This window comes from Pleurodeles waltl, chromosome 10 (assembly GCF_031143425.1).
Source record: "Pleurodeles waltl isolate 20211129_DDA chromosome 10, aPleWal1.hap1.20221129, whole genome shotgun sequence".
Lineage (NCBI taxonomy): Eukaryota > Metazoa > Chordata > Amphibia > Caudata > Salamandridae > Pleurodeles > Pleurodeles waltl.
In genome coordinates, this window is record NC_090449.1 from 21,049,647 (window position 1) to 21,072,290 (window position 22,644).

The 22,644-nt window shown below is 46.1% G+C and overlaps 1 protein-coding gene across 3 annotated transcripts in view; it reads left to right on the forward strand.

Moving 5' to 3' along the window:
• The window catches only part of LOC138260940 (uncharacterized), a 771,875-nt gene that overhangs the window by 146,436 nt on the left and 602,795 nt on the right, over positions 1-22,644 (forward strand). The window lies entirely within an intron of this gene.

A 22,644-nucleotide genomic window follows, 5' to 3' on the forward strand; every position in this document is an offset into this window, starting at 1 on the left:
TTTCAGCTTAGGTGTCATTCACTACCAACCCACAGAATACAGAAGTTAGAGACATGTCAGTCTATCACCATCCCAGAGGCAGACAGATTGGTTCAGTGTTCCATCAACTAAAGCCTTATTACATACACATACCTTACTCTCCCAAATGACCATACCCCATGAAACAGACAGAGGTCAGTACAAATCTCCCCAGTCATAAAACCTTTCACTTGCCATGGTTGGGTATATGTATGCTTGCCACTCACCTATGCCAGTCCTAAGACAAATGCACATTTGTCTGCAAAGAGAAAATACAGTGACAGCTATGCACAGGATTGGTCACATACAACACAAACCATAATGATGGTCGAGTGTCTGGATACCATATTATGACATGTGTTAGACACAAATGAACACACACATGCCTCCTTTGAGCCACCTCCAATACCAAACAGGTCTGGTTTGTGGCTAAACCACTGTTCTGACAGTCTGGGCATAGAATTCACACACCACAAATCTGATGCAAAACAGTACCTGGTCTAATACATGTCTACTGCTCATGTCAATTTGAAAACACCGTCTGCCTATGACACTATCTGACAGTGCCAAATGAGGATGAGCCAAACAGCCAATCTGCAAATCTGTGATTGACAAAGATTAGGTATATGCCAGAGTGGAACACAAACATCACATTGTCTATTCATAACTACAAAATTGACTTTGATTGTGCATTTTCTGGTGTGTACACTTACTATTTGCACCTATACCATCTTCAGATTGGCATTAGTATGGTGACAACACTGTTTAATGTACTTAAGCCAAAATACATCATTTCACTCCCTCTACTAATAACATGCACATTAATAATTGTAAACAGTATGCTTGCACTTCACACATTGCCATAGATATGAGGTTTCAGTAAATGACGTTACCATCATTACTACATCATACATACATGAGCCAAAATGGCAGCTGCCTGACCTACTGTACTGGACATCAGGAAGTGACCTGACTCCGCCGGCGGTTGTCGTCATGGCGGTAGGCGGTTACAACCGCTGTGGACATTCCCATTGGAACACATAGCTGGTTTTGGCGGACTTGGGCCAGTGGTGACATCCGCAGCCTGTGACAGTCCTGTACATGGCAGACATGACCACCATCTTCTGCACAATCCCTCACTTGACTCCTGACACTGCTGCCAGCAAGTCCTCCACGACCTGAGCTGCTCTGTACTGCCTCTGGGAGCAATCTTGAGATGTCCTGCTGGTGATAGGGCCCCTGTCTTTACTCCGGAAGAGCTGGACAAGCTGTTGGAGGAGGACCTACTCCTGTATGGACAGCTCTATGAAGAGCAGGTGAGTCCAATGCAATACCAGTGGGAGAAAGGATGAGTGTATGATGAGGTAGATGAAATATGCATGAATGAAGGATTGAGCTATCATGTGTGGGTAGATGGTTATGTGCACATGTGCGTAGAAAGACTGTTACCCCTGATACATAGTAGGTAGTGTGTGATGCAGGTACCCTGATCTACATATGCACATTACAGCATTTACATCAAAATAGGTGTGAGAAATAGTTGTAGAGAAGTACCATTTTAAGGACATACGTGTGGTCTGATCCTATATTTCTAGCCAAAACCTGGTACTGGGTATGCATTTTGTATGCCTGACTCCATTTCACACATGGCCTGACTCCAGAGGGTGACTTGCAAAAGAGTTTGAAATGTGAGGAATGGTAGGTTTGGCAACTTGATTGTTCAGCCTACTTGTTTTGGGATGTCTACATGACTTTCTACTTTTGTCTGCGCCATCCATGCAGGTCAGCGCCCATCAGAAAAAGGAGATCTGGCATGCCATCGCCAAGAAAGTGCGGACCCTGGGGGTCCACAGCCGGCAGAGCACCCACTGTCGAAAGAGGTGGGAGGATCTGAGACGCTAGGCCCGTAAGACTGCTGAGGCCCAGCTGAGGATGTCCTCCCAAGGACAAAGTGGGGTCAAGGTCCAACGGGCATCCCTTGTCTGTGTCATCCATGCAGGTCAACACCCATCAGAAAAAGGGGATCTGGCGTGCCATCGACAAGAAAGTGTGGACCCTGGGGGTCCACAGCCGGCAAAGCACCCACTGTCGAAAGAGGTGGGAGGACCTGAGACGCTGGGCCCATAAGACTGCTGAGGCCCAGCTGGGGTTGTCCTTCCAAGGACGAAGGGATGCTCGTTGGACCTTGACTCCCCTAATAGGCTGCATATTGGCGGTGGTCTACCCTGAGTTGGATGGACGTTTGAGGGCAGCACAGCAGGCACAATGTGAGTATTGACTACACTCATTTACATTCCTCTGCAAGGTCAGTGTATGATGTGAAAGACTCTAAAGTGTGACAAGTGTTAAGTGCAAAAGGTAAAATATATCCTATGAAAAACTATGTGAAGTCCTCAACATTGGTACATAGGTGTGCACATTGTATTGTGTATAGGGACATATTACTCACCTATGTCATCCCTTCTGTGCAGTAGCAATTGTTGATGCACATGTGACTGTGTCATATGTGTACCACTATACTGCTCTTAGTACCCTTCTGGTTGTTCCTTGCCCCCTACAGATCTATACTGGCACTTCCACACTTAGCTTCGGCTTCCCATAGCTTAAAGTGTCTTCATTGGCTTCCGGTTGGCAAGAGGATTATTTTTAAAGCCCTCTGCCTAACCTTTAAAGCGCTATATGGGGACGGTGCTGAACACCTGGCTGATAGACTCAGGTGGTATCGTCCAGGACGAGTCCTAAGATCGGACAATTCCTACCTGATTCAGGTTTGTCGAACGCGTAGAGTCAGGTGGGGAGACAAAGCTTTTACAGTGCCAGCTGCCAGATATTGGAATGCTCTACCGCTAGACATCAGGAAAGAACACAACTTCACGATATTTAGGAAGCGTGTGAAAACTTGGCTGTTTCCACGGTAGGATTACTGGCTCTCGGTCGTCTTCTCGTTATTTATGTCCTCGGGCGCTTCAATGCTAAGGCCGGAACGCGCTATATAAATCTTCATATACATATACATACATACTCCAAATATCCAGATGGTGAGTTATCCTGGTCTTTGCCCTCTGTCCATTCAAATGCCCCTTGATCAATCTCTATGTGCAGCATTGAGTATGACAAGTTGAGTAGATGCCTACCATTCCTGAGGTTCCCAGTGAGTGTTAACTTATTGTGAGGCTGTGATATCAATTTAACATTTCACATGCCACACTTGCTGCACTCGCTCAGTTCCTTTAGGAGTGTCCCCATTGTTAAGTGAGGACTTAACATTGGCACATGTGATGTTTCCTCAGAATGGACATCTTGCATGTACTAAACCATGGTGGTGTAACTAGACTCCTACTGCAACCCATATCAGTGATATGAGAGCTCAGAATATTAGTACCATGTACATGTTCTTTGGATGGTAAGTGGCTACACAGCAATTTCCTCTTCCAATGTGTTGTAGGATTTCTAAATAGGCCACTATATTTTGTTAATTGTTACCATCTGAACTTGCATTTTGCCAACATCATGTGTACATTGTTATATTTAGACATATATCAACATAATGATCAACTTCAACATACTTACTTTTGCTATTGTGGATATGTTTTGATGGCTTTTAATATGGAATTCTATAGTTTGTACTGACTGAATTGTGTTGCAGATGTGGTATTTCACCTTCCCCTTTTGTTGGAATGGTATGTGTAGTCATTCACTTGGCTTGGCTCAAGGTGTATGTTTCTCCCATGTTAAGCTCAGAAGTGTGTTGTGGCATTACAATGGTAATGTACAGATGTAAGATTGCACATGCCTGAAGTGTGGATAGTGATGTTGCCACTAGAATAATGGGCTATTGATGTTGCCAGTCATCATGATTAGTTGTACTGTATGTGGCCTTCATGCACATGACAGGTGTACATTGTATTTAAGGTGATGTATGGTACCTGACCTTGTCTGTGGGTAAATCCTGTGGGTTAAATTTGCCCCTATAAGTGTACATGACTGTGTTTACAGGTGAAGAATGACTTCGATGAGTAGGTCTACAAAGTATGTATCACCCTTACCTAGATGACTATTAGGCCATGTGTTGCTGACATGTGTTTAGACTCTATCATACTCAAATTATTGAAAAGGCAGGTATAGTTGTTGCATGTTTGAAATTGTCAATAGTGAAGGTTGTCGACTCTGTGACATGAAATTGTTTTAGCTTGTATGCAACTTGCTGTCTTGTGTTTGGCACATGATGTGGTTCCTTTCCTGACACATGACATCAGCTACAAATGTAGGTATGTGTGGATTTTGTGTATGTGATATGTTGAACTTAATGTTAGCACTATTTCACATTGCTTGATTGTTGGTTGACTATTTTACTGTGGATAGTGACTCAGGTTCATGTTGGGTAGTCGGGTTGTCATAGATTGTTTATTGTGATTGCTCTACTGATATGATGGTATAGTAGGTGTGCGATTGGTGGCTTAGCTGTGTGACGTTGTAATATAGGGGTGTAGGTGGTATCTAGTTGTGACATGACATTGGCACTAACCTGGTTCTTCCTGGGGGTGTAGTACAAGTGGTTGTAATGTCATTGATGTGTACAGTGTGATTTTAGTGTTTGTAAAGAATATGATGACCATACCTCTCCTTCTGTTTTTCAGCATTGGCAGGCGAAGGAGGCTGGGCACGTCCGAGTGGGGAAGCTGCTGGCCATGGGACCTCAAGTCATGATACCACCGACTTTGAGGGACCAGTGGCCTGGAGGGCAAGGGGAGTAGCACGGGGGAGACAGGATCCAGTTCATCATCTTCGGAATCCTCCTCCAGTAAACACTCCCTCATAGTGGTGGACCCACCTGGGACCACCCCAGCCCCATCTCTGTCTGCCACCCCCTTTCTACCACTGCCCTCCCTGTAGCTCCCCACCCAGTTGGCTGTGCTCGCTCACCCAAGAGAGTGGGTGTCTCCTTTTCAGCAGGCACCTCTTCCCCAGCCGCTGTTAGCCCTCCTGCCCTCAGTGAGAATCCTATTGACCTCCTGAGATCCATCTCTGTTGGTCAGTCGACCATCATGAATGCCATCCAGGGACTGTCAACTCAAATCCAACAGAGTAATGCATTCCTGGAGGGCATTCACGGTGCACTGGCTGGCCTACCAGAGATCCTTTCAGGCTCTGGCCTCCACACTGACGTCAGTCAGTCACCCTTTGTGTTCCGTTCCCCCTCCAACTTCCTCTTCCCAATCCCAAACCCCTCTTACCACCCAAAGCACACAAACAGGCAGGCATGCACCCACCTCAACATCCAAGGGTAGCTCAGACAGACATAAGCACCACAAGACAACCCACCGGCATGCACACAAGCAACATTCAGATGCACACACAGCAACAGTCACAACCTGCTCTGACAACCCCACCAACCCCAGCATCACACACAGCACACCTGTTACACCTGTAGACACCACACCAACATTTACAGTTCCAGCCACTACACCTATCCTACTCACAGACAGCAAAACAGCAGACTCTCAGACATCCATCCCAGTCACCACACCCACAAACACCACAGCCACTGACATTCCTACATGCAGCACATCCACCATACCTGCAGTCACTACCACAATAGTCACCCACCGAGCACCTCCACCCCCTCATCCCAAGACACATAAACACCCTCACTCAGACACTCAACAGACACCCAGCACCCACAAGCACATCTCGCACAAACATGCACCCAGGACATCCACACCAACACCTCTTACTACTAGAGGTGTGTGGGGGCTCTGCTCCACTGGCGGAATTCAGGCCAGGGCTGTAGGCAGTGAAAGACAGCTTCCATTCAGGTCTCTTGTACACCGACCTGGCCCATGTGCACTGCACACAGCACAGGCCAGTGCACAAGAGGCCTGAAACGGCAGCTTTCACTGCCTACGGCCCTCCTGAATGCGCCCATCTCTGAAGCGCTAAGCAAAGTCAGGCCTGGCTGACCCGGCCCGACCCTGCTTAGCGCTTCCAAGATGGGTGCATTCAGGAGGACTCCACGGTACATGTAATTCCGGCTTCGTGGAATTCCACAGTTTTTTTCCAACTCCGAAAAGCCGGACTCCATTCACTCTGCCCAGGACTACTTAAAACTACTCCCTCCACACCCAAACCCTTTTTCTATGACAGTCCCGTGTGTCTAAGAAAGCCTTCCTTTCCAAATTTGCCCTTTTCCTTCTCCCCTGTGAGACCCATAAAGATGTTGCTTCTCTCCCCAAGTCCGTCCCTTCCACCTCCAAGGCCTCCCCTGCCCCCCCCGCATGTACCCATGTCCCTCCCCTGCCAAGAAGTCTATCCCTCCCAAAAAAGCCAACCCTCCCCTAAGCCAAAACCTACCCCCCCTCCCAAGCCATATCCCAAAGGTCCCCCTCCTAAACCTAAGCCCAACCCCGTCCCACCTCTTAATAATCCCTGAGGTACCTGCCACTCCCTTGATGCCCCTACCTGTGGAGGTTGCTTGGCAGTCAGGAGTCAAGTTCTGGACATAAATATGTGCAGTGTGTGTATTCATACTGTTGTCACAGGACTGGCCTGTGGCCTTTGTTTTTCTAAACCTTGGTTTTTAATAATACTTTCAACCAACCTGTTGTTGGTTTAATGGTTACATCTTTGTCATGCATTTAATTTCCTTGTATGGCGTTGTTCCTGGCTGACATTGGTTGTGGGTCAGTATTTGTGTGTGTGTGTGTTGTGCTTGTGCTACCTGTATTGTTTGGCAGTATGTGAGGTTGTGTGCTGTGCTTTTGTCTCCCAGTGATGGTGTGTGGGTTGTGTGATGGGCATGTGTATGTTTGGAACATTTGGCTGTCATGCAATTGAGTGGTGTTTGTGTTGACATGTGTTTGTTAGTGTGTTGTGTGGCTTGGGGTGTATTGACTTGGGGTGTATTGACAGTGTGCAGGTGCATGTTTAGTGCATGGTATGATGTGAGATGCGATGTGCTGTGTGTGATGTGTATGTCGCTTGGTACGTTGTGTGGATGTGTGTGTTTGTTGCCTGTAAGTTGTGTTGCATGTATGATGTGTCCTTGGATTGTGTCTATAGTGAGTGCTTGCCAAAGTATGGACCATGATATGGTTGTGGTGTTGTGACGTGTTGCGTGTTATTTTGTGTAACTGGGCCTGTTCTGTGTTTGGTTGACGTGTGTGTGTTGGCCGTAGTGTGTGTATTGTGTATGTGCAGGTGTGTGTGTGGCTGCATGTGAGTGTGCATGTCAGTGTGTAGTAGCGTGTGGTTGTTGCCCTCGCACCCCCTTCCCGATGGTACAATGTGTGAGTGTACAGACAGTCACATTATGCAACAGCAACAAGTAAGTGTGTGTACTTACGGTTGCTGTTGTCGCCGAAGATTCCATTGTCTTTGTGCGAGCAGGGCTAGCGGGATAACGTGTAGTTCTGGTTCCATGGCGGGTCTGGACGAGTATGGCTTCCTGAAGAAGAGTGCCTCCTTTTATTGTGATCGTTTATGCCTAGGTTTCTGTGGTGGTGCAATTGCGGCGGAAACCTTGACAGTGTGCTGCCTCGTAATCTGTCCAGTGGTAACAGGGTATTCGCCAGCTTGCAGACGCCTTCCGTCATCCTTTGCAGTCTGACCACAGTGTGGGTGCCGGAGGTGCTTTGGCTGTATTCTGTTGGGAATACTGCCATGGTCATAATTTGGCTATCTTCTCTGCCAGCCTGTTGGCGGTATGATCTAAACCGCCAACATGGCGGTCCTGAGACGTAATGAAGTCATAATGATGCCCATAGTTCCCTGTCTGTTGGAAAATAGTAAGATTACGATTTTTCCTGATACTACTACAGACGTCTGCAGAAAGAGAGAGGTGAAAAAACTGCTCCGTCAGTTACACATAAGGTATGCTCTGATGTTTCTATGAAGCTTAGAGTACTTGAGGGGTAAAAGGCATTGTTCTTCTCTACAAAGTGAAAAGTCAGGTCACTGTTGGAGTCTAAAAGTGAATCACCCCCACCAGACTCCAGAGACTCAGAAAAAGAGTGGACATTGGTCAGAAACAGACATCACTTCTCGAAAATTACGCAGCAAACCTGGTGGAGCATGCTGGCGGTGGTTGAAATGGAACTTTCTCTCGTAGGGGATTTCCATGTATAGTCATAAGCACTGAATAGTTCCGCGCGCCTGCGGGGACCCCGGAGCACTGTTGTGTAGTATATTCTTAAGTGCAATCATCAGCTCCTTGACAAAAAAGGTCTGTGAAAAACACTTAAGAATAACAATGTGCAGCCTATGTGAACAGCTACACAGGCCAAATTGTTAGAAGAAAAAACAGTTGTAGTGTAAATTTCACGTTTAAAACTCTATTTATTCTATAAATACATAAATAAATACATTCTCATATTTTATTTACACCTCTCATGAGAATAAAACAATGTAGGGCAGTGTAGCCCATAGGCTGCCATTATACAGAATGAAAATAGAGCTGTGCCTTTAAGAAAAGTAAAGTCTTCCTGTTTCCCATCATGCACAGCAAAAGGCAGTTGCCTCAGTTCTTTTTTCTGGCTCCTGCTGACAGGACCCTGAAGCATTGAGCTCTACCTCACAAAAGCTTTTGTGACAGAAATTCATTGAAATATCTTCTGAATTTCATTTTCACTCGACGTTTTTACCTTTGAGTGATCATTTTCTACTGATTTCTGTTAAATTCTGACAGAATTTTGAGGTTTTTCTAGTTAGAAATGCCTTCACTTTTTGATAAATGTCCTTCTTGTGGAAGAAAGAAGGCTAAAACAGATCCACATAGGGTCTGTATAATTTGTCTTCCATCCAGCCACAAACCGGAGTCGTGTGACATTTGTAAAACCTTCTCTAGAAGAACCCTTCGTGATAGAGAGAAGATCCGACTTCAGGCGAGAGAGGACAGGAGAAAAAGTGGCCATTCCACTACAGAGCGAGGAGAAGGTCAGACTTCTACCAGGGCTCAACCTGTTTCCTCCATGACTCCTTCCAGACCTGCTGAAAAACGACATAGATCTCTGACGACGTCGAGAGCGTCGACGTCGAAGCAGGGAACGGCGCCAACATGTTCGCCGTCGAGGAGTGCTTCGCCGGCGAGAAAAAGACATCGTTCGCCGTCGACAGCTATTTCGCCGTCGAGGCGGCGAAGACACCCGACGTCGAGAGGATCTGGGTCGCCGTCGACACGGCGAACACAGTCCACGCCAAGGAGATCCGAGTCGGGCTCGCCGTCGACACGGCGAGGGAGATCGCCGTCGAGAGAGAGTGTTCGCCGTCGGAGGCGTTCACCGTCACTGCACCGACGTCGAGGTTCGTCGTCGAGAGGTTCTCATCGGCGAGACGAGTCGACGTCTAGAGGCACTCGGCGTCACCGCAGTTCGACGTCGAGAAGACCATCTAAGAGGCCTAGAAGGGTTTATACAACCTCGGAATCCTCGGCCTCGCTTATCCTACTTCCAGCATCACCACAGCTCTCGCAAAGGCAGTCGCCGTTACCACAGACGCCGGTAACACCTACGGCTCCTCTTCCGGCGCCTCCTCCAGAACCTGTTCCGAGGACTCCAACGCGATCTGCAGGGCGTTCTGGTTATTCCTCGAGGCGTACATCTACCTCTAGGCACCGTCGTCAGGAATCACATCATGGACATTCTTCATCGTCCACACGAGACTACTCTCCAACCTTATCGGACTCACCGTCCCCAAGAGTGTCTCCCATAGATGATGTCAACACATTTCAGGAGGTCTTAGTGAGAGGGGCAACCAAGCTGAATATCCCGCTAGCAGCTCCGGCCCCATCGACATCAGTGATCTTTGAGACCTTGCATCAAAGGACATCTTCACGACCTTTACTTCCACTGGTTCCGGGTCTTATTGAGCCAGCAATGGACATTTTTCTCACGCCGGCTACAACAAAGTCTGCTCCTTCCAGACTCATTAAAAAGTACCGTCCACCAGAGCAAGATCCTCTATTCTTGAGGTCGGACCCAGTACCAGACTCGGTAGTTATAGTGGCAGCGAAGAAATCGCATTCAACGTCACCGTCTTCCTCTGCTCCCCCAGACAAAGAGAGCAGAAAGATCGATGCTGCAGGAAGAAAAGTATGCTCGACGGCATCTATCACCATGAAAGCAGCCAGTGCCACTGCTTTATTAGGGAGATATGATCGATCCCTCTGGGACTCTATACTGCAGTTCGCGGAGCATCTCCCTAGGGACAAATGGGAAGATTTCCTAGAGGTCGTGAGCGAGGGAGCTATGGTTTCTAACCAGATTATAAGTGCTGCGGCGGATTCTTCAACACTATCCGCACATAACTATGCTCATGGTATAGCGCTCAGGAGACATGCATGGCTGCGGCTTACATCGCTTAAACCCGAAGCACAGCAGAGGATACAGAACCTGCCTTTCTCAGGCTCCACTTTGTTCGGCTCTCATGCCGATGATGAGATGGCCAGAATGAAGTCGGAGCTGGATACCCTGAAAGCGGTAGGCATGGAGCAACCTAAAGAACAGCGAAAAGGATTCCGCCCATATCAAAGAAGACTGTTCACCCACAGGTATCAGGCTCCACATTGGTCATCTTCACGCCCTCAGCAACAGCAGCAGCATCAGAGGGGCTTCTCCAGAAGGTCGACAAGGGGTCGTTCAACACCTCAGACCCAGACACCTCGACAAGCTCCCACGTCTAAGCCCTGAATCTTTGCTTCCCCCTCCTCCGTTATCCACTCCGGTAGGGGGAAGTATCTCAAATCATCTGGACGAGTGGCTACGCATCACAACAGACGCCTGGGTATTGAATATTGTGAGACATGGTTACGCTCTCAGATTCACCAGTTCTCCACCATCTGTTCCACCCAAAACAGTCAACCACCATCTCGAAGCTCTGCAGTTAGAGGTCAATATCCTATTGCAAAAAAGAGCCATAGAACCCGTTCCCATCAGCCAACAAGGGAAGGGGATTTATTTGAGATATTTCCTTGTACCGAAAAAAGACAAACAAGAGTTTCGCCCCATCTTAGATCTGAGGACAGCAAACAAATGGATTCGCAAAGAAAAATTCAGGATGTTAGCCTTACACCAAATTTACCCACATCTACGTCAGGGCGACTGGCTATGTGCGATAGATCTTTGCGACGCTTACTTTCATATCCCAGTAACCAAGAAACATCGAAAATTCCTAAGGTTCACCGTCGGAAAACGCCATTACCAATTTGCAGTTCTACCGTTCGGCCTAAAATCAGCGCCAATAACTTTTTCCAAATGCATGGCGGTAGTAGCCGCCCACTTGAGGAAACAGCGAATATTTGTCTACCCCTATCTAGACGATTGGCTCATAAAGGCCTCCAGCTATCTCGAGGCACAGCAGCATTTCGAATGGACTCTACAACTGCTACAAAAACTTGGTCTTCAAGTCAATCTTCTGAAATCTACAGCAACACCTGTTCAGAGGTTGCATTACTTAGGGGCCATTGTAGATACCAGGCTAGGAAAGGTGTTTCCTTCGGAGGAACGACGGTTATCGATTCTCCAAAAGTGCAAACAACTGCAGGAAAGACCTCAAGCCACTGCAAGAATAATAGCTTCTCTACTGGGCTCGATGGCGTCTTGTATCCATCTGGTTCCCAATGCTCGCCTCCATATGAGACCATTGCAGGAAAATCTAGAGGATCAGTGGTGTCAACTGAGGGACGATTGGGAGAACAAAGTCCTGCTTTCTCCTCACACCCTACAATCCCTCAAGTGGTGGTGTTTACCCAGCAATCTCTTGGTGGGGATTCCGTTCCAACAACGACCTCCATCTCAAACCATCGTAACAGATGCGTCACTGCTCGGATGGGGGGCGCACATGGAACATCTTCGAGTCCAAGGCGAGTGGTCACAGAGAGAGAGTCTCTATCACATCAACCTGCTGGAACTTCGCGCAGTCCACCTTGCGCTCAAAGCCTTCCTTCCCTCTCTGAGAACGGAAACTCTCCTTCTTCAGACAGACAACGTGGCCACTATGTACTACGTGAACAAACAAGGAGGCACCAGGTCCAGAATTTTATCCAGAGAGGCTCAGACAATCTGGCATTGGCTTCTAGCCAGGAACCTGTCGCTAGTGGCAACTCACCTGCCCGGCATCCAGAATGTTCAAGCGGATGCCCTCAGTCGGGTAATGAACGAGAACCACGAATGGGCACTACACGACGACGTCGTTCATTTCATTTTCGCACTCTGGGGTACCCCCTCTACAGACCTATTCGCAACCCCAGAAAACAAAAAATGCCAAAACTTTGCCTCCAGATATTACCATCCAGGGACACTGGGGAATGCCCTGTGGATAAGCTGGTCAGGAGCATTTCTTTACGCCTTTCCACCGCTTCCCCTGATTCCGGCGGTCCTCCAGAAGCTGTGCAATGCTCAGACCAAAATGATCCTAATTGCTCCGGAGTGGCCACGCCAGTGGTGGTTCCCAGACCTTCTTCACCGGTCACTCAAACCACACATCAGGCTACCATATCGTCCGGACCTTCTCACGAAGTTCAGAGGGCAGATATCTCATCCCAACCCCTCATCGTTGAGTTTGGCAGCATGGCTCCTGAGCTAGTGCAATATGGAAACTTGAACCTACCTCAGGACTGTATGGAAATTCTGAAGGAAGCAAAACGCCCTTCCACACGATCAGCCTATGCAAGCAAGTGGAAGAGATTCTGCATTTGGTGTTTACACAACAACATTGACCCGGTTTCCTGTGGAGAACAATCTATCTTGCCATACTTGTTAAGTTTGGCAAAATCGGGCTTACAACTGTCGTCAATAAAAGTTCACTTGGCGGCGATAACAGCATACAGAAAGAGTCCTTCACAAACTTCCTTTTTTCGGATTCCGATTATTAAGGATTTCCTAGAAGGTTTAAAGAAGGTTTTTCCTCCCATTAGAAAGCCTTCTCCTCCATGGGAACTGAACGTTGTCTTATCACGTCTGATGCTGCCGCCATTCGAGCCGATACACAAGGCATCGCTGCAGCATCTCACATGGAAAGTTGCTTTTCTGGTGGCAATCACTTCAGCGCGTAGGGTCAGCGAAATCCAGGCCCTTTGCGCTCAGGAACCCTACACGGTTTTTCATTCTGCAAAAGTGGTAATGAGAACTCATCCAAAATTTCTACCTAAGGTAGTCTCCGACTTCCATGTGAACCAAACAATTTCATTACCGACTTTCTTTCAGAATCCAGCTACTCCTGCTGAGAGAACTCTGCACTCTCTGGATGTAAAGAGAGTATTGAAATTTTACTTGGACAGGACAAAAAGCTTACGAAAATCACAACAGCTTTTTATTAACTATGCCCCAATCAGAACAGGTTTGGGCACATCTAAACAATCTTTATCCAGGTGGATTGTTTCATGTATAATGTTATGTTATCAGTTAGCAAACAAATCCCTTGGTGGTAGGCCAAAAGCCCACTCTACCAGAGGGAAAGCAGCTACTGTAGCCTTGATGAGAAATGTCCCTTTGGCAGAAATATGCAAGGCTGCCACTTGGAGGTCGGTCCATACCTTTACTAAGCATTACTGCCTTGATACAGACGCTAGGGCAGATGCTCAGGTTGGACAGGCTTTGCTCAAGAATTTGTTTGCATGATTCATGTTTTTCTCACTATTCTTATATCTACTCCACCGCGGTTATGGGGATGGGCTTGCTACTCTATTCAGTGCTTATGACTATACATGGAAATCCCCTACGAGAGAAGGAATGGTTTCTTACCTGTAACTCCAGTTCTCTCGTAGGGGTATTTCCATGATAGTCATAAGCAACCCTCCCTCCTCCCCGGTGGAGTTGACATAGAACATGAATATTATGGAGGTTGGTACTCCAACAAATGTTTTGTTTTTTCTTCATGTCAGGTTAATAGCCTCCAAAAAAGAACTGAGGCAACTGCCTTTTGCTGTGCATGATGGGAAACAGGAAGACTTTACTTTTCTTAAAGGCACAGCTCTATTTTCATTCTGTATAATGGCAGCCTATGGGCTACACTGGCCTACATTGTTTTATTCTCATGAGAGGTGTAAATAAAATATGAGAATGTATTTATTTATGTATTTATAGAATAAATAGAGTTTTAAACGTGAAATTTACACTACAACTGTTTTTTCTTCTAACAATTTGGCCTGTGTAGCTGTTCACATAGGCTGCACATTGTTATTCTTAAGTGTTTTTCACAGACCTTTTTTGTCAAGGAGCTGATGATTGCACTTAAGAATATACTACACAACAGTGCTCCGGGGTCCCCGCAGGCGCGCGGAACTATTCAGTGCTTATGACTATCATGGAAATACCCCTACGAGAGAACTGGAGTTACAGGTAAGAAACCATTCCGTGTGCATTCTCTGGATTGTATATTGGTCCAACATCTTTCAAGAAGAGACTTTTTTGATGCACGTTTGTAGTGTGGTATTTGCGACTACGCAAGTTCAAAAACCTTTGCCTGGGGGTGGGAATTGAGGAGTTGTTTATTTACATGACAGGACGGTCAGTTCAACTGATGTACCCATATATATTGTTCTGCGATGAGGTGGAAGGGGCAGTGGGGGTAACCTGGGAAAGGTACTTTCAGCAATGCAACACTCCCTCCAATTCTGGAATCCACTATGTGCAGATATTCCAGTGATATTAGGGAAACTATTCTTTAGAGCACTAAATGCGCTTCTTATATCCCTAACATGGGAACAAGCGGATATAGAATTGCACTGTAAACGTTATATGCCCATTTGACGTTGGAAGGGTGATGGTCTAGGGGGCACCTAATTCTGAACTATATCATGCAGTGCCTGATGTTCTGGTTGGCAGAGTGGATGATCCAGAACCTGACAGTATTATTACAGGGCTGGAGGGCCACAGTATGTTAGGATGGTAAAGGGCACCTTAGCAGAGAAAACAATAGACAGCATGCTTTCAAAAGTGGCTGGATGGTGTTGGACAAGTAATATATGTGTTGATTCCAAATTAGTCCGGTACACACCAAAACTGCCCATTTAGGCCCTAACAAAAGGCATAGCCTTAAAAAGCCTTAGATCACATTAACAGCTGGACAAACATGGCCTTAGTTATATGGATTGTCCTGGTCAAAGACGGGAAGTTAAGGCCTTTTGAGAACTTGAGGGAAACGTGGTTTGGGCCCGGGGCAATTTCTCCTACAAGGCACTGACTCAATCGATGAATCAGAGATGGGGCATAATGCAAGCTATGCCTAGCCCCACACCTTTGCTGATTGTACTAATAACCAACATAGAAGGGCCACTATGCGACTATACTGGGCACTGCTGCAGCCATCGGGCATTAACTATAGGGCACTAAAAGAATGGGAGGGAAACAGACGGGAGCAACAAATAGCGGCTACCACGTGGGTGATGTTTATGTGTTCTGTAAGAACGAGCTCCACTATTGCTAGATTGCGGTACACCCAATTTAGTTTTGGGTACCGCACATGCATAACCTCAAAGCATATAGCATACATGCATCCCTGTGTCCCTCAAGCAAACGCCCCAGATGCACAGAGACAATAGCAGGTTTATACCACATTGTGTGGCGATGCTCAGTAATGTACCCTGTGTGGGAATTCAATGCTGTTGTTCATAGGGTCTAGTACGATGAGAACACTTATAAATGACGGCCTCAAATTGATTCCTTTTTACCCACTGTATGAATGCGACCTAAGAACAGTATGTACTTGTCAGTTATAGGAAGTTTAATTAAGAAGTATTTTTTGATTGGCCAATGTCATGTCACAGAATCACCATCGTGCTTTACTAGAACAGTCAAGGATCAGACTTGTGTTCTCGAATTGAACTGATTGCTCTAATACTGGGAATGTTCTAATGTATACTATGCTGATGTGAAGGAGATGTTTGTATGAGTCAATATGATAAATGTCAACAAAGAAGTGCAAAAATGAGAGAACAGTTACAGTGAAGCACAAAGGCGCTTGACGACATGAAAGTATAAACATGTTCAATGACAGTAAAGAACAAACACTCTCACTTTCTAAGGCCCTGTTGTTGGGCCACAAAAATTAGATGCAAATTGCTCATCAAAAAATTGGTTATACAGCATGGGCAGCAAACGTCAGTGGGTGTGCCTTATGCAGCTGATTACAGTGTCAGCATTCAGTAATGGTGAGCGCACACAATTTGCACAAACGTTTACCCACTACTAATTACTCTTAACGCCAGTCTGCCCACTTCCTCCTGCGATTAATGCCAGGTTTGTTCTATAAATCGTGGGCTCTAATGCTTCTGCTCGGTGACATTTGCGCCTGAATGGTAACCTCCTAAACTTGCATAGTTCTCCCGTAAAAAGAGTACTTGCTATTGGAATTGCAGCACAATTAAAATGCCTGAGCATGCATCCTCTTCGGGGTCTATTAGGCACCTTCTGAAAGGTATGGGTTTGGGAGGCACAGTCCTCTAGCAAGAAAACTTTTATGAGGGGTAAAGAGGCTACCTTATACAACGCTGCCTCTCCTATACGTATTTCTGGTAGAGGTGCTGCAATTTGTGCCTCTTTTGTTGAGTGAATAGTGTCAACAATTCCCTGGGAATTCGACATAACATTCTTCGAGATACATTAGGAAAGGTAGGTAGTGTTGGAAATGGGAATTGCTTCTCTTTTCACCTCACAAACGATTTTCCTGATTCGGCGTGATAGAAAGACCCCAGTTACCTCCATACTTTAGTCTCTACAGTTGTATAAAATGTTGTTTAGAAAATAATTACTTTTCTGTCAGGTGAGGAGATTGCAACAAGATGCAATTGTCATGGGCTTGTTAGAACCTCTAGATCTCTGAATAGTGCTTGTTGATGTTGCAATTGCTTTTTATGATGTGTTTGTGTTTGTGGATGCTTACATCTATACTTGAAATGCTGTTTATGTTTCTTTGTGTAGGTTATTTCTCCAGCATTACATTGTTTATAGATTCACATGCTTGAATCATTCCTCTTCATCTAGTGGGGACTCCCACAGTGACCTTTCAATACTAGTACCAAACAATTTGCATTGAAAGTATTACAAGCTTAGGGCTAGATTACGAGTCTGGTGGTCTCAAGACTGCCAGACTGTTAGTGGCGGTCAGACCGCTGCGGCTGTGGCGGGGTCAGACCATCAAAAGACCACCGTCTCTGCCAGGATCTTTGATCCAGACGGGCTGACGGTGGTCTTGGTTGTAATCAGCCAGGGCGGCACTGAGGTCAGCGCTGCCCTCCTGATTACAACCATGTTCTCCGCCAGCCTTTTCATGGCGGTTCAACCACCATGAAAAGGCTTGCAGAGAACAAGTGTTAGGGGCCACAGGGGGGGCCTGCACTGCCCAGGGCATGGTCATGCAAGGGCCCCTCCTCCCCAGCACTGTCGGAATGCGCACTGTCTGCCCAGCAGAAAGTGCACATTCCGAGGGTGCTAGGGAGGCCCCCTGTGAGATGGCATTTGACTCGGCTCCAGTCCGATGCCGCTGCATGTTTTCCACATGGCTGACCGGCGGAAACCTTGTAGGGCAGGTGGGGAGACCGCCAACACCGCATCGGTCTCCTTACCATGGGTCTGGCGGTCAGGTTTTCTGACTGAATAACTCCTTATCAGGCCCTAAGTCCCTTTAGTAGCACAATCACCTCATAGAAAAGACCCTAACTCTGGCCAGCGAGGTGTAAGTGCACTGAACTCCACTTTTTTCAGAGACATCCATACTTGAGATTTCCATAACACTAGTATGAAAGGATACTGATTTTTAGAGACTCAAAATGCTGATCTATGAAATATACCAATGGTAGGCAACTAGTTATAGGAAGATAACTTATTTCTGCTCAACATTAGATCTTTCATTGAGTCACAGGCCTGAATCAGACTAGGAAGTGGTATATTATATACTATTCAGCAGTAGTGGATTACGAAATAGGCACATTAGGCACCGGCCTATGGGCGCCACTTCTTTTAGGGGCACCGCAACAACAGATAAAAATAATATTGTTTTGATCTTGAAAGAAAATTACAATCAAGCTTTCTTAAATTGTTTCTAACAGATAGAAAAAAATAATCAACTGAAAGAAACGAAAATGTTACATTAAAGACTCTAAATAGAAAATACTGTATTAATGTAATGTACCCATTAGCAACTTAAAGTACATAAACCATAGACATCAGATTCACATAACAGTTTGTCTCTTAAAAGCTCATCTTCTGTTAACTGTCAGTTTGTTAATAAATTTGGTGCAAACTACGTAGTGCAATGTTTAGTTTTGTATAATAAAATTGGATTATTAAAATTGTTGGTTGGTAAAACTAAAAGCATATTAGGAGGTAATTTGTGAGGGGGGCTCCTGAAATTTCGACTGCCTAGGGGTTGCCACAGGATTTTATCTAGCACGGTTATTCAGACATGTGTAGTGAATATTGTACTATGAAGTAATAAAATGTTGTGAAAAGAAGTTCACCTTAATTAACCTCTTCACTGCCAGGCCTTTTCCCCACTCAGGTGCCAGGCCTTTTTTTGGCTATTTGAGGCAGATCATGCTTAGGCCCTCATAATTTTTTGTCCACATAAGCTACCCACCCAAATTTGCGTCCTTTTTTTCCAGAATCCTAGGGATTCTAGAGGTACTCAGAGTTTGTGGGTTCTCCTGAAGGAGACCAAGAAACTAGCTAAAATACAGTGAACATTTTTTTTTTTTTAAACATGGAAAAAAGGGCTGCTGACAAAGGCTTGTGATTTTCTCCCTGAAAATGGCATCAACAAAGGGTTTGCTTGCTGAAATTACCATCTTCCCAGCTTTCAGGAACAGGCAGACATGAATCAGAAAACCCAATTTTTCAACACAATTTTGACACTTTACTGGGACATACCCCATTTTTTACTATTTGTTTTTGCTTTCAACTTCCTTCCAGTTAGTGACAAAAATGGGTATGAAACCAATGCTGGATCCCAGAAAGCTGAACATTCCTGAAAAGTAGACACAATTCTGAATTCAGCAAGGGGTAATAATTTGTGTAGATCCTACAAGGGTTTCTGTAGGAAAGTACCATCTTGCCTGACATATTACCCCCATTTTCACTGTATGTATGTTTGTTTTTGCCTATGTATCACTGGGATCCTGCTAGGCAGGACCCCAGTGCTCATAATATATGCCCTGTGTGGTGCCTAACTATATCACTGAGGCTCTGCTAACCAGAAACTCAGTGTTTATGCTCTCTCTCTGCTTTAAAATTGTCACTGCAGGCTAGTGACTAATTTGACCAATTCTCACTCGAACACCCTTATAATTCCCTTGTTTATGGTACCTAGGTACCCAGGGTATTGGGGTTCCAGGAGATCCCTATGGGCTGCAGCATTTCTTTTTGCCACCCATAGGGAGCTCAGACAATTCTTACACAGGACTGCCACTGCAGCCTGAGTGAAATAACGTCCACGTTATTTCACAGCCATTTTCACTGCACATAAGTAACTTATAAGTCACCTATATGTCTAACCCTCACTTGGTGAAGGTTAGGTGCCAAGTTACTTAGTGTGTGGGCACCCTGGCACTAGCCAAGGGGCTCCCACATTATTCAGGGCAAATTTCCCGGACTTTGTGAGTGCGGGGACACCATTACACACGTGCATAACATATAGGTCAATACCTATATGTAGCGTCACCATGATAACTCCAAACATGGCCATGTAACATGTCTAGGATCATGGAATTGTCACCCCAATACCATTCTGGTATTGGGGGGACAATTCCATGCATCCCCGGGTCTCTAGCACAGAACCCGGGTACTGCCAAACTTGCTTTCCGGGGTCTCCACTGCAGCTGCTGCTGCTGCCAACCCCTCAGACAGGTTTCGGCCTCCCTGGGGCCTGGGCAGCCTGGTCCCAGGAAGGCAGAACAAAGAATTTCCTCTGAGAGAGGGTGTTACACCCTCTCCTTTTGGAAATAGGTGTGAAGGGCTGGGGAGGAGTAGCCTCCCCCAGCCTCTGGAAATGCTTTGATGGGCACAGATGGTGTCCATCTCTGGATAAGCCAGTCTCCACCGGTTCAGGGATCCCCCAGCCCTGTTCTATCGCAAAACTGGACAATGGAAAGGGGAGTGACCACTCCCCTGACCAGCACCTCACAGGGGAGGTGCCCAGAGCTCCACCAGTGTGTCCCAGACCTCTGCCATCTTGGATTCAGAGGTGTTGGGGCACAATGGACAGCTCTGAGTGGCCAGTGCCAGCAGGTGACGTCAGAGACCCCTCCTTATCCAAAAACAGGTTGTAGCTAGAGCCAGTAATTATTTTTCATTGTGCATCAGCTGTATATTAATTTGTAAGGTAAAATCCACGGAACGAGATATGGAGATGGAGTAAATCTATGCATTTTTTTAAATGTGCCCAAGAATCTGAGCTTAGTAATAGTGGTTATTTGTACAACTGAATTCAGGGCATATAACATTCTGAATGGCTGGACCTGTGGAACTGAGACCAGGCTGGTGGAATAGGGAGCTCGGATTAGTGGCTGCAACATGGAGAGAAATGTGACAGATGCCACTACAGACCCCCGAGTCCTAAAAAAACTATTTAAAAAACAATATAAGGGGGCAATTAAGTATACCCTGAACCTGTAGCCTTCGTGGGGTGGAGGGTCCCAGGGAGAGAGGTGCAAAAAAAAAAAAAAAAGGGAACGGGTGTGTGGGCCACATATGGAATTACACACTGACTTAATTTTGGAAGCCAAAAATGGATTGAAATTCAATAGATAATAACAAATATTGTACTATTCGGTGTCCTCTTACTTCTCTTGATTAAAACGGTAACCCATTCATGTGGGTGGGCAAACACCTGCCTCAAGAAAGGCCCCCAAATGCAGCGAGTACACCTCAAGATTGTCCTAAGTCTTTTTCTGGAGTCACGGGATCAAGTGACTCCTCCTCTCGGTCATAGTGTGCATGAGCATCGACTCCTTTGTTGAATTGTTTTTTTCTGCTGTCGGGCTCTAACGTGTTTCCTCTCACTCCGAGACTTTCGATTCGGAAACTTTATACTAACTTTATTCTACCGTCTGTATTGTTTTGATCGCGTTTCCATCTATAATTGAGCCGATAATACTGTCAGAAACTAGCAAATGCTCTTTTGGGTGCTCGCACCCTACTCGGACCTGTTCAGGCCTACCATGCCATACCCTGATGGACTGGACTCCATTCAGATTCTATCCTCGATACCACGCAAAATTCCCTTACACCGATCAACACGTGGTATGTGATCTTTGTCTCTTTCCCGAACATCGAGAGAAAGGTTGTGAAGCTTGTCGGTCGTTCCGGTCGAAAAAGACACTGTGTGACCGGAGAGCAAGGAGACTGGAGATGGCGGCGAAGCATACAGAGTCCACCGACACCTTAGAAGAAGAGCAGGCACAGACAGCTGTTTCGATTCAGGACACCGACTCCAAAGCAGACGCGGATGAAGACAGCCAACCGATCACTGTGGCTCAGCATTTGAGTGCACCTGCCCCTGTGCCCACTAACAAGAGAGTCATGGTTCCATCCGAAGGAAAATTGTCGGCGACCGACCTTCAGGTTCGATGCCGAGAAAGGCCAAATCACCACATCAACGGGCCACACTTGTTTGGAACCCGAAGTCGAGCAAATATATTAAAAGCTCCACATCTGAGCCGAGCCGACGTCCACACTCTTCGGAGTTGTAAATTCGACATCCGGCTTCGGAGCCAAAATCACAGGCTGTATCTTCGGGACCAAAAAAAATAGTTACCACTTCGGAGCAGAAAAAATCCTTTTATACAGAGGAACAAGGACTTTTGAGCTGATTAAAGCACAGCTCAAAGACAATTGATGAACAATCCTCTAAAGGAGTTAAAACATCAGAATATCATTCTGAGGACTCTGATGTTTAACCAGTCCTTGAAATCATGGACACTAAACAAAGAAGGATGCATATCGATAAGGAGACGGGAAAATCATTGCTTCACCTCTTCCACAAACCAAGAGAAAGCTGGTGTGTCAAGCGACTCTTGACACTGCTCCACCACCAGCAAAGATATTTAAAAGGAAGGAAAAACCATCACCTTTACAGATTTCTCCACCACATTCGCCACAACTTTCTTTCTCTCCGCCGCCTACTACCCCACCACCATTGCCCTCACCAACACATTCTGATACTTATTCACATGAGATACAGTGGACCCCTGGTACCTATATGACCCAGCTAATATACCACTAAATGACCCAGGCCTCTATCCATCCAAACCTTCACCACCAGAGGATAGTACAGCTCACACTCAGGTCATTTCTAGAGCCGCTGCATACCATGGAGTTCAAAAGCATGCTGGGCCTTTGGAGAAGGATTTTCTTTTTAACACATTGTCCTGCACTCACTCATGCTACCAGTGTTTACCAATGCTGCCTGGTGTGCTTAGATATGCTGATGACATATTTAAGGAACCTGTGAAGGCTAGGGTTTTAACCCTGAGAATAGACAAAAAATACAAGCCTGCAACAACAGGCCCAGTTTATATCACACAACAGGCACCACCAGACTCCGTTGTAGTCAGTGCTGCAAGAAAAAGGGCCAATAGCCAATCTTCAGGGGAAATCTCTCCCCCTGACAAGGAAAGCAGAAAGTTTAATGCAGCTGGTA